At 40.4% G+C, this 11622-nt stretch overlaps 1 protein-coding gene across 1 annotated transcript in view; it reads right to left on the minus strand.

Annotated features, from left to right (window-relative positions):
* The window catches only part of ANKRD55 (ankyrin repeat domain 55), a 369279-nt gene that overhangs the window by 187322 nt on the left and 170335 nt on the right, over positions 1-11622 (minus strand). The gene's annotated exons all lie outside the window — the stretch shown is intronic.

Here is an 11622-nt window from a genome sequence, read left to right on the forward strand (position 1 = left end):
AGAGCAAATTATTAACACATTCCACCAAAGATGTGAGGGTGGAGGCCTGGCCTTGGGGGGAAAAAAATCACATCATAATAAAAAGCTGCCCGAAACATGAACTTAAGAAAAAACTAACATAAAAGCCCCCACTTTTAATGACAGCAGTTGGCCAGACGCCAAGGTCCTTGTGCCCAGAGGAGCATGGCTGGCTGATTCCTTGTCCGTAGGCTGACCCTTCTGTGCCCAGGAATTTTCCATGCGATGTCCAGTGGTGTTGGAGGTGGGGCTTTTGCAGGTTCAACAGGTTGAGGCACTCACAGCCCGTTCCCTTCGACCTTAGCTGGAGGCCAGATTTTGTTGGCTGAGTGAACAGTGACTCTCAGTTCCAGGCTGTATATCTTTGCTTCTTGAGAATTATTTGGTTGGGAAGTGGGGAGAGAAAAATAAAGAGACAAACGAAAAACACACAAAAAGACCAACAACTTTCAGGTACATCCAAGAGGAGAAACAGATTTAAAATAAGAACAGCAATGTTCCAGCTTCACTAATGATTATTCCCCAAGGCAAAAGACTGTGGGGAATAGTTTCTAGATAGAGATTATGCCATTTTCTACAGCAAGTTCCTTGATTTACAGGAGCCGTTTGGTGCTCAGGCCCCTTCTTTGAGATACAGCTGAACTGTATGTGGAAAAGAGCCTAGGATGAAAGAGAATAAAGGGAATTATTCATTGCTGTTGAAAACCAAGACCCCGGGTCTGACTTTGTTTATGTTTGCCTTTTTAAAAATATTTCCTAGTAACACCAAGATATATGATATCACAAATCTAATATTCAGCAACTATGACCACCAAGATTAATGAATAGCCATGGATATGTTGTCTGACATTAGCATCAGTTTCCCCTGTTGGGGATAGAGGAGGAGCAGAAAGAATTGAGAAGCTGAGAATACAAGAGGGACTTGAAATACTTCATCCAGCTAAACAGCCAATGCAGCCTTGGGTAAAAGCAATCTGGGAGTTGGAGCCTTGGCTTTGCCGTCTCAAATTAAGCATGTGTGTGTAAGGTGAGGAGGAACTGCCGACACTAGTGAAGATGGATGAATACCCTTTGTAATGACCCAAACCACTCCTATAACAAGAAAGGCTCTCAAAAATCCCACCATTTCACCTATAACGCACATGGATTTTTCAACTTTGGCTAATCATAATAAGTAGCATTTGCTCAGCATTTGACTGCTTCAGAATGCCTCTTACAACAACGTCCGTGTTACTTCTATGATTATTTGCAATTAATGCACTCAGAAACTGAACGTAACTTGCCCAAGTTTCCCCCTCCACCATCATTACTCTGCACCTGAGGTTCTCAACAAGGGACCACCTCCATCACCTGGGGGAGGGCTTTTGGTGATCTCTGGAGACATCCTTTGTTGACAAAAGGGGAAAAAGCCATTGACATCTAGTGGGTGGAGGCAAAGGATATTGCTCAATATCCTAGAAGGTACAGGATAGCCCTCTACCCCCCAGCATTACAAACAACTAGCCACCCCAAAATGTTAATAGCACCAAAGTTGAGAAAACCTGCTCTACATATTCTCATTTTCAAGTTCCTTTTTTACTTCAATGACCATTTCTTTACTGACAACTGTCAAATTCACTATTTTTATTATTTCTCAAACTTCAAACTTTTATTACTAATTTCTAACAGAGGTTTCTGCCTGGTTGTTATGTGGGAACCTTAAATATAACATGACAGAAATAGATCTCCACCTTCTATGTTCTGACCTCAACCACAGGCCCTACCACACAGAGTTTCTCAAGTTGAAAACACAATTGCCATTCTTGACATTTTCCTTCCTGTTCTACTCCTCACTCACCCCAATCCAATCATTTGACAAGGCTTTTAAAAACACCTGAGAAACATCTCTTGAAATTGGCTTTTCCTTTCTTTCCCACTGACATCATTTTAGCATTAGTCCTCATCATTTCAGGATAAACTGTTGCTTTAATTTGGCAAAGCACGCCAGACACTATTCTCAGCACCCATGAGATACGTAAACATCCTCATTTTGCAGATGAGGGAAAAAGGTGCAGACAGTAAGGCTACTCAATGAAGAGGCCAGCGGTTGACCTCAGGCCAGACTCTGTGCTGTCAACCACTACACTCTGCTGCCTCCTGATTCATCACCTTAGACTTGACTTCCATCTTTTTCTACATGAATCAAGTGTTCTAATTACTCTGCACCTTTCTAGAGCTTTTCACATTTCTGTGTCATTGAACATGCTATTCCCCCTCCCCCTCCACTTGGAATACCCTTTCTTTCTTCCTTCTGGCTAGCTCCTACCCATGCTCCAAAGCCCAGCTCAGATAAAAGCTCTTCAAAGCCACATATCATGTCTTATCCATATCTCCAATCTCTAGCACTGTATCTATTTCATAACAAGTACCCAAATACTTACAAAACAAAAGAAAATTACTTCTTTCTACTATCTTCCAAAGCGAAATTACCTTGCAAATATTTTCTAGTGAAAGCAGCTCTGTCAGTATCCTACCCATCCCTCAAAGCAACCGATTAGAAGTTAATGCTTGCATATGTATGTACAAAAGTATACACAAAGGTGAGCTTCTTTAAAATACATTGACTATATGAGTGGAATATATATATTTTATTGACTATATGAATTCAAAGAGGTGAAATCAAATGTTCTGGGAGCACTAAACACTTCTAAGGTTTGCTTAAGACCCCAAATTTCTACTCGAGTTTGAAAATAAATCTCTTCTCTTCGGCCTGGTAAAACAAAAAATGTGTTATGACAGAGTGATTTGTTTCAAATAATTCATTTCAGAGTAGAGAAGAAACTGAAAAGATGTTTACATTAGACAGTTCTACCCCAACTGCATGTTATTTTAACAACTTTCCTCTCCCTCTCCCCTGTTTCCTAATACCATAATGGTTGAAGTAAAGACACAATATGGTGCAAGGATTTAAGGTCATTCTAATTTCTATTTCCCTAATGACTTGCATGAGGCATACAAGAAGATAAATATTTCCTGCAAGTGTCATTTTTGTCATCAGCAAAACGGCAAAATACATAGTGTAGAAAAAAAATTATTTGGCAGGACCATAAAGCCTTTATGCTCAGAAACAAACCTGTTTATCTCCTGGGCCATTAATTCACCCAAACCATTAGCAATTGGAAGACAAGGACAAAAGCTGAAGATAAATAAAAAATGTTTAGAACGAGGGAAATGGAGATTTGCACACCAAACAGTGCCCCAGACATGATTATACTATGAACAAAACTCTGTTTAGAGGCTGTGAAGGTTAAAATGATTACTGAGATATGGCCCCTACACCTCAGTAGATGGGGAAAAGTGTAATAAAGGTCATTCTTTCCTGTACCTTTTAGTAATATGAAAGTCAAATCCTGCTTTTTCTTTGTTAATGTGACATTTTCTACCTCTTGTCTCACCAAACAGGGTAACTGTTCAGGATGAACACATTTTTATGGGATAGTTCCAGTATCCTCTCCCTAGAGGGTCTTAGTTTTGTCTGTGAAAACTCATAAAGTCAAGGCCGAATTATATTCTTAGCATTCCTTTTGAGGGGTCCTGAGGTATGGTCCCGAGGTATTAATCCCAAACACAGTAGTTACTTGTACAAAAATTGCAAACTAAATCTGTATCAACTCAGGGAGGTGAAAAGACCTATTCCTTTGTTATGCACATACCCAGTTGGTCCCACGACAGTGCCAGCTCTATATGACGGTGTGTTTTCTTTAGGTCATTTCTTATATGGCTTTGCGAGAAATTAGGAATGTTCTTCTTTTGGGCATAACTCCTCCACCCTAAAAAAGAGCTAAAATGGCTGTAGAGGCTGCTCTTGGCTTTCAAAATGAGGACTTTCGTACTAGCATGGTTTGCATGGCTACGCCCATTGCCTGGAATGCTCCCTCACACCTTTCTACTTCTCACTTCATCTGTTCATTATTACTTCAATCTCAACTTAAAATCACTGCATTTTGGTGGTCTAACAGATAAACTAGATTATAGTTTTTATTTAGACCATTCATTGTTAATCTTGGCTACACATAAGAATAACCTGGGGGAGCTTCTAAAAACTACTTATTACCAGGCCTATCCTGGATCAATTAAATGTGATTATCTAGGATGGGTATGGATGGCAGTACTTTAAAAAACAGACTCAGGTGGTAATATGTAGATTGTGTTGAAAACTTCTGTTTTAGAGCATAACTCTCTTCATATCTCCATAGGAGTTCTGAGCTACTTGGAAACAGTGGTTCACTGTCTCTCTTTGTCATTATAACATATAATGAAGTTGGGAATTTTGTTCACCAGGTAATCCCAATGTGAGAGAAAGAAGAACTCATTTTCCAGGTGTGTGGTACTCTACCTAGGAGCAAGAGAGGGAAGCTGGAGGTAGGATGCTTCATGGATCTTCTGGGTCCTCTTCTCTAATCAAACCATAAGGGACTATTAAGTATAGGGAACAAACTGAGGGTTGCTGGAGGGGAGGGGAATGGAGGATGCGGTAAGTGAGTGATGGGCATTAAGGAGGGCACTTGATGAAATGAGCACTGGGTGTTATATGCAACTGATGAATCACTAAATTCTGCCTCTGAAACTAATAATGCACTATATGTTAATTAAATTGCATTTTAAAGAAGGTAAAGATCACTTTTAAGTTTAGTTTTGGTTGCTAACTGTGTTTGCTTGAAGGTTACTCCATGAAGAGACTGTGTCACATGGTTATTGAGTGAATAAATGAATGAAAGATTGAGTGAAGGAGGGAGTAATTGATAGATAAATACTTTTTACATCTGATTGAACCTCAAGTTTCTACATATAGGCTCTCATCACTACGACTCTTTTAACAGATCATTTTTTTCATTCCTCACAGACTTTGGCACATCTATCTAACTTCCTATTGAACCTCTCCACTTGGAAGTTTAGATGTTTTAGATCTGAAGTTCAAAACTAAGGAGGGTTGGAAGCTCAGTTTTGGATGGATTTATTTGGGTATTTGTCATGGACTTTCAAAATACTGAATCCCAAATCTCACTTTTGGCTTCTCAAACAGGCAAGTTCTAACATGAGCTAAGAATGCCAGCTATACAAATAAGCTCAAGACACAGAAGAGAGGCTGGAGTGGATTTGCCACTAGAGAAATGCAGTGTTATGTAATATGAGGTATACTTCTAGTCCAAGGACTAGCCCTGCAGACTGCCACTGGAATGTGGTCCCTCCTCATGCCACTTCCAAGAAATATCAGATTTAAGAAATAAGCAGCAAATGTAAGCTAAGAAGGGAATAAGACTGGGGAATGAGGGCAGGAAAGTATATGCTGCTCTACCTCTATACTTTCATGCAAGAAAAAACTTGCTGTTCCTCATTTCATTAATCCAGTTAAAGAGTTTTCAGAGCCTTCCAAATATCAGACAACTGTTCTAAGCATTGGGGATACAGCAGCAAAAACCAAACAAAAATCCCTGTTCTCAGAGATCAAACATTCTACTTGAGGTAGGGAGAAAACAAATGCAACACATGGTGTGATGAAAGTACTATGGAGAATGTACAGCAGGGCCGAAGGATAGGGAATGTAGGGTGCATTGCCATTGTAAGTCGGGTTGTGAGGGTAGACCCGAATGAGAAGGTGACAGCTGAGTAAATTCCCAAGGGAGGTGAGGGAGTGAGTTATGTGGACATCTGGCACAAAGTGTAGAAGCCGGGAAAACAGCAAGTGCAAAGGCCCCAGGGCAGGAGTCTTAAAAACTCTGAAAGGTGTTTGGTTTCTACTCTGAGTGAAATAGGGGGCCTTGGTGGGTTTTAAGTGGAGGAGTGATGCGATCTGACTCACACTGTAATGGGATCACTCTGGCTGCAAAGTTGAGAACTGACCAAAGGGGGGCAGGGTTAGAAAGACCAATGGCGAGGCTGGTGCAATACTGCAGGTGAGAGATGAAGGTTAGGGGGATGAAGGTGGTCAAAAGTGTTTAGATGTGGAGTACGTCGTAAAGGTGGCGTTGACAGCATCAGCAGCTGGATTAGACAGAGGGTGTGTGAGAGAGAGAGAAGAATCAAGGATGGCTTTAAGGTCTCTGGTCTGAGCAGCTAAAATGGGGAAAGCTCTGGTAGGAGTAGGCAATAACTGGCACTAGTTCCCAAGCTGAGTACTTTCTAAATGTCATGGGACACGTGATGTACAAAGAACTTAAGAGCCAACTTAGACCAACCTCTGGACTGACGAAATTGAGGTCCTAAAAAGGGGGAGGTAACTGGGCAGCAGGACAGGCACAGAAATCAAATGTCTTGTGAGTTTTGCTCAGGGACAACCGGCCCAGAGTAGCGACAACATGCCCCCTTAGGTGAAAATAGGGTCAGCAGATACTACTGTGGTGGGATCGCAGAAGCCTGGCAGGCAAACCACTTCAGAGAAAGCAAAGACCACATACTTTAGAGCGCTCTGAGTAAGTCTTCTCCAAGTGAAGCTGTCGGCTATGTCCCGGGCTACAGTTCCCCTCCTTAAGGCTGACAGTAAGAATGAGTGCATGATGGTAAGATTCTGGGGTGGGAAGGTTGAAGACCTTTAGGAGGAACAATGGATTGGGTGGAATCTCTCCCAAAGTCAGAACTGCTTGTTGTTACTGCTCCTGTTGCATCTGTTCTAGACAATGATACTAAAGGGCTGAGTGTGGATGTGTTCTTTCTTGACACTGACTATGATGATGGTCCTCTTTTTAAATGTTTTGGACTTCATCATCACTTCTCACACATTAGCATTCTTGAATCTTCTATTTTTGGTAAACTCCAACCAACAACAAGCCCTCCCATCTCTGCACAGTTGCTTCTTGGCTTGGGTTGGAATCCAACATAGCAAAGGAAGAGAGGAGACTTGCTTCACAGGGCTAATTTTCTGTCCTTGAAGCTCCCTTCAGTCTTCCCCTGTGGTCTTGCCTTTCTGCCACTCCAAGCCCCCTGGGTCAGACACAGTGCTTTGTCCTGGGTTCTTTGCATCTGGATATCCAATTACTCCAGCAGTTTTTGTTGAAAAAACTACTTTCTCCATTGAAATGTCTTTGTTGAAAGTCAGCTGTCCATACATGAGTGGGTCTATTTCTAGACTCTATTCTGTTCTACTGATCTACCTTTACACTATTGCCACAGTATCTTCATACCATAGCTTTCTAAGTCTTGAAATCAGGTAGCATTAGCCCTCCAACTTTCTTCTTCTTTTTCCAAAGTTGTTTTGATTATTCTAGGTCCTTTGCACTTTGATATGAATTTTCTAATCAATTCATTAATTTCTACAAAGACTTCTACTGGGATTTTGATTAGGATTATTTTGAGTCTATAGATCATTTTACAGAGAACTGACATCTTTACAATATTGAATCATCTGATTCATCAACATGATGTATGTTTTCATTTATTTTGGCCTTCTTTAAATACTCTCAGTTTTTATTTTTATTTAGTTTTTTTGGTTTTTTTGCACAGATCTTACACACTTTTTGTCAGACTTATCTCTGTGTTTCCATATTTTTGGAACGGTATTTTTAAAATTTCACTTTCCGATTATTCATTGTTAAGCTGGTCTGGTTTTTAACTTTTAGATTTATCTTAATAGATTCTTCTGTCTCTCTTCTCATTGCTGACTGGGTGCACAGCTCAAAGGTGCTTGTGCATTTTGAGAGATTTGTTGGCCAAATCTAACTTGCACAAGTCTGGGAAAGGAAAGATTTGTTTCGAGCTACTTCTCTTTACCTTCGTATAGGCAGAATCCTTACCCTGTATCTTTGGATAAGGAGAAAACTTCTCTGTCGTTCTTTTCTGGAACTTCCTGATTCTCTGTCGCAGCAAACAAAACCCACAGAGACCAAGGTCCTGGCACAAATGCTACCAGTTTTCTAATCACTTGGCATTGGCCACTGAAGGTCACAGAGCTTCCTGCCAGGAAGTGGGGCACAGACAGCAGGTGGCCCTGCCAGAGCAGCTGGAAAAAAGCTCTATTCATGGCAGATTGTATATCACCAACTTGCTGTGACAGCACCACATACCTGCCAGACCCAGAGCAGGCTGATTAGGGTAATTTAGGTTTTGTCTTCAAGCATAATCATTAGAGCCATCAACAGCCTCTGTGATACTAAATGAAGAATCATGTCCAGGGAATGACAGAGAAGACTCAATGGGTGCCCAAGCAGGCATGGAAGGCTAAGAGGCTATAGATTCATTTCAACCCCAGGACAATATGGTTCAAGAATAAGAAAATGCAACCATACTCAGTGGATTTCATTGTGCTCTGAAAATGAGCTTCTCTCTGAAGGATGAGAACTCAGAGGTGACCTTAGGAGTCCTATGGGTGAGACTCAACGAGAGTGTCTATTTTCTAAAAGCATCTGAATTACAGACTGTTTAAGAACAGAACACGTTGAGGCTTAATTACTAATGTGCTTGGCACAGTGGCTGCCCACTGAAGCCCCACAGGCTTAGTACAGAGTTTTACAGAGTACATGATTGGCCTTGTAAAACCTCAGATCTGGGATTAGAATCCTTATTTGAAGTAGAACTGGAGGTGTTAACTTAGTGTGACTTCAGGAGCAACAGAAAGGTGTCTCATGATCTCAGCCCACTATGTTCATCAATGTCTGACATTTCATGAATTCCTTTGCTTTCTTTTCGATTATTGAGATGCTGACACCTTTGGTGGAAGCATAAGTCATTAGGCCTTATCAGTCATTTACACCCCAGTGTGAATGAATTTATCAGAAAGCTTTTTTTTTCCCCCTGGTCCTTGAAGAGTATAGTATAAGAAAAATGAAGAAAGTAGAAGTGAGTGAAGAAAAGTGAAAGGGGGCAAAGGCAGGAGAGAGAGACAGTGACACTGACTGACTGACTAAAGATACTCCTTCAAATTTCACATGGGGCCAGCTTTGTAAAAATCACACAGAAGTATCAAAGGACACTGTCCAGAAAGTGAAAAGACAACCCACAGAAAGGGAGAAAATGTTTGCAAATCATATATCTGAGAAGGATCTAGTATCTGGAATATATAAAGAACTTTCTAGAACTCAACAACAGAAGAGAAAAACTCCATTTAAAAATGGGTAAAGGATGGGGTTCCTGGGTGGCTCAGTCAATTAAGCATCTGCCTTCAGCTCAGGTCATGATCCAGGGTCCTGGGATCATCCCTGTTCAGTGGGGAGCCTGCTTCTTCCTCTCCCTCTGCCGCTCCCCCTGCTTGTGCTCTCTCTCTCTGTCAAATAAATAAATAAAATCTTAAAAAAATAAAAATAAAAATGGGTAAAAGGGCTTCAATAGACATTTCTCCAAAGAAGATAAGACATGGTCAATAAGCACATGAGAAAAAATTTTAACATTGTTAATCATTAAGAAATGCAAGTCAAAAGCACAATAAAATACCACTTTACATCCACTAGGATGGCTATAATAAAAAAAAATAGGAAATTAACAAAGTTTTGGTAAGCATCCAGAGAAAATGGAACCCTCATACATTGCTGGTAGGAATGTAAAACAGTACACATGCTGTTGTTAACAGTTTGGAGGTTCCTCAGGGTTAAACATAGAATTACCATACGACACGGCAATTCTACTCCTAGGTATAGACACAAAAGAAATGAAAACAGATGTTCAAACAAAAACTGGTACATGAATGTTCACAGCAGCACCACAGTACTCAAAAGAGCTAAACAGTCCTAATGTCCATCAACTACTGAATGGATAAATATGGTATATCCATATGATGCAGTACAATAGAGCCATGAAAAGGAATGAAGTACCACTATATGTTACAATATGAATTTACCTTGAAAACATTATGGCAAGTGAAAGAAGCCAACCAAAAGGTCACATTTTATATAACTGCATTTATATGAAATATCAAGAATAGGCAAGTCTACAGAGACAGAAAGATTAGTGGTTGCCAGGGACTGGGTGAAGGGGGAAAGGGGAGTTACAGCTTAAGGGGCTTGGAATTTCCATATGAGTGATGAAATTATTCTGGAACTAGACAGTGGGGATGGTTGCACAATATTGTGAATGTACTAAAAGCCACTGAATTGCATGCTTTCAAATCAGATGGCGAATTTAATGAATGTGAATTTTACCTGAACAAAAAAATAAATAAGCTACATAGAAACCCCATAAACCTTTTGGCTACTTCTAGTAGCTAATCTTTGCAAGTGACCACTCATGGTCAGGCAATGCTTGGTCATGAGTGATGTCTACAGAACACCCCACCAACCCAGCTTCTGCAAAGCCTCGTTAAGCAGCAGAGCTTCAAATGTGTAACTCTATTTTATTCTAGCTGCTGTACTGACTGTCAAGCTGCAGCATAGGAATTAGAACAAGATTGAAGGAAGATGGGCAAGCGAAACAGATTTTCAACATAAGCAATGTAAAAGTTCTGAAGTAAAGTCAAAGCCTGAGCCATCAGAATTTGTCATAGTTGAGGAAAGAGCCAGGAGCCAGGCCTCAATACAGGATAAGCAGAGAGAGCATTGTTGACTGCCCCTAAAACAAATGCTTTATTTTCTGTCATTGCCTCCTCCAAGTCCTCAGGCATTAATGTATACACACACTATTTACACAGAAATAAATACACACACACACACACACACACACACACACACACACATATGGTTTATAATCTGAAAAGATGAGGTTTGTCCAGATATTGGAAAGGTTCAGTGGTTGATTTCCCCCCTCTCCCTCCTTTTCTAGTCATGGTTGAGACATTTTGTTTAATCAGGAAAAACAAAATAAAATTCAGTACTGCTGAATCAGAAAGAAAGTTCATTGCAAATGCTTTGACTAAATTTGGTAATGCAGCTAGTGGTTCCATAATTTAATCTCTACCGATAAACCACAGTTAAAGGCACTGCATAAAAGGGTTGTGTTTTTTGCATGAAGACTCATTGGTTGGATCATGATGAGTCAAGGGTCAGTTCGGGTGGTTGTATGGATCACTCTTTTCTCTCTTTCATGGCCTCAAACTGGCACCTTGAAAACAACACCACGTGAGTTTACCACTGAGGCTAGAAGAAAGTAACATTTTAGATTCTGATGATAGATGAATAACTGTTATTAAGAAAAGCATAAATTTCCAGGCAGCAAATGTACTGAATGTAGGTACTGAACATATTTGTGAGATGAATGACTCAGGCTGAGAAGACAGGATGAAGGACGTTGGAAGACGATGCCGCAAATTCTCCATCAGAGATAAAATTATTTTTTCCCAAAATCAGCTTGGTATTTTAGTCCACTTCTGCCATAAAGACATTTTGAATAGCAGTAGGATCAATTTAAAGTTGAGATTACAAACTGAATTTGATGGAAGTTGAAAAAAATGGCATGGAAACCTTGGTTTAAACATTTATCTACGTTGGAAAACTTTCCCCTCAAATCAATGAAAGTATCTTGGACTGCACCATGTCTTCCTGCCAGAATGTGAAGAAGGTGCCAGATGTGAAGAAGAGTGGGAGCGTGGAGACTTGGAGCCCATGGTTAATAACAAAAGGAGATGCACCTGGACTTTCCCCAGAGTCCTCTGTTTTTAAGTGTCACATGGAACTGGGTGTCCTTCGGCTATAAACTGTGCTTGTTTGA

The sequence above is a fragment of the Ursus arctos genome, unplaced genomic scaffold (assembly GCF_023065955.2).
Source record: "Ursus arctos isolate Adak ecotype North America unplaced genomic scaffold, UrsArc2.0 scaffold_5, whole genome shotgun sequence".
In the NCBI taxonomy this organism is placed as follows: Eukaryota; Metazoa; Chordata; class Mammalia; order Carnivora; family Ursidae; genus Ursus; species Ursus arctos.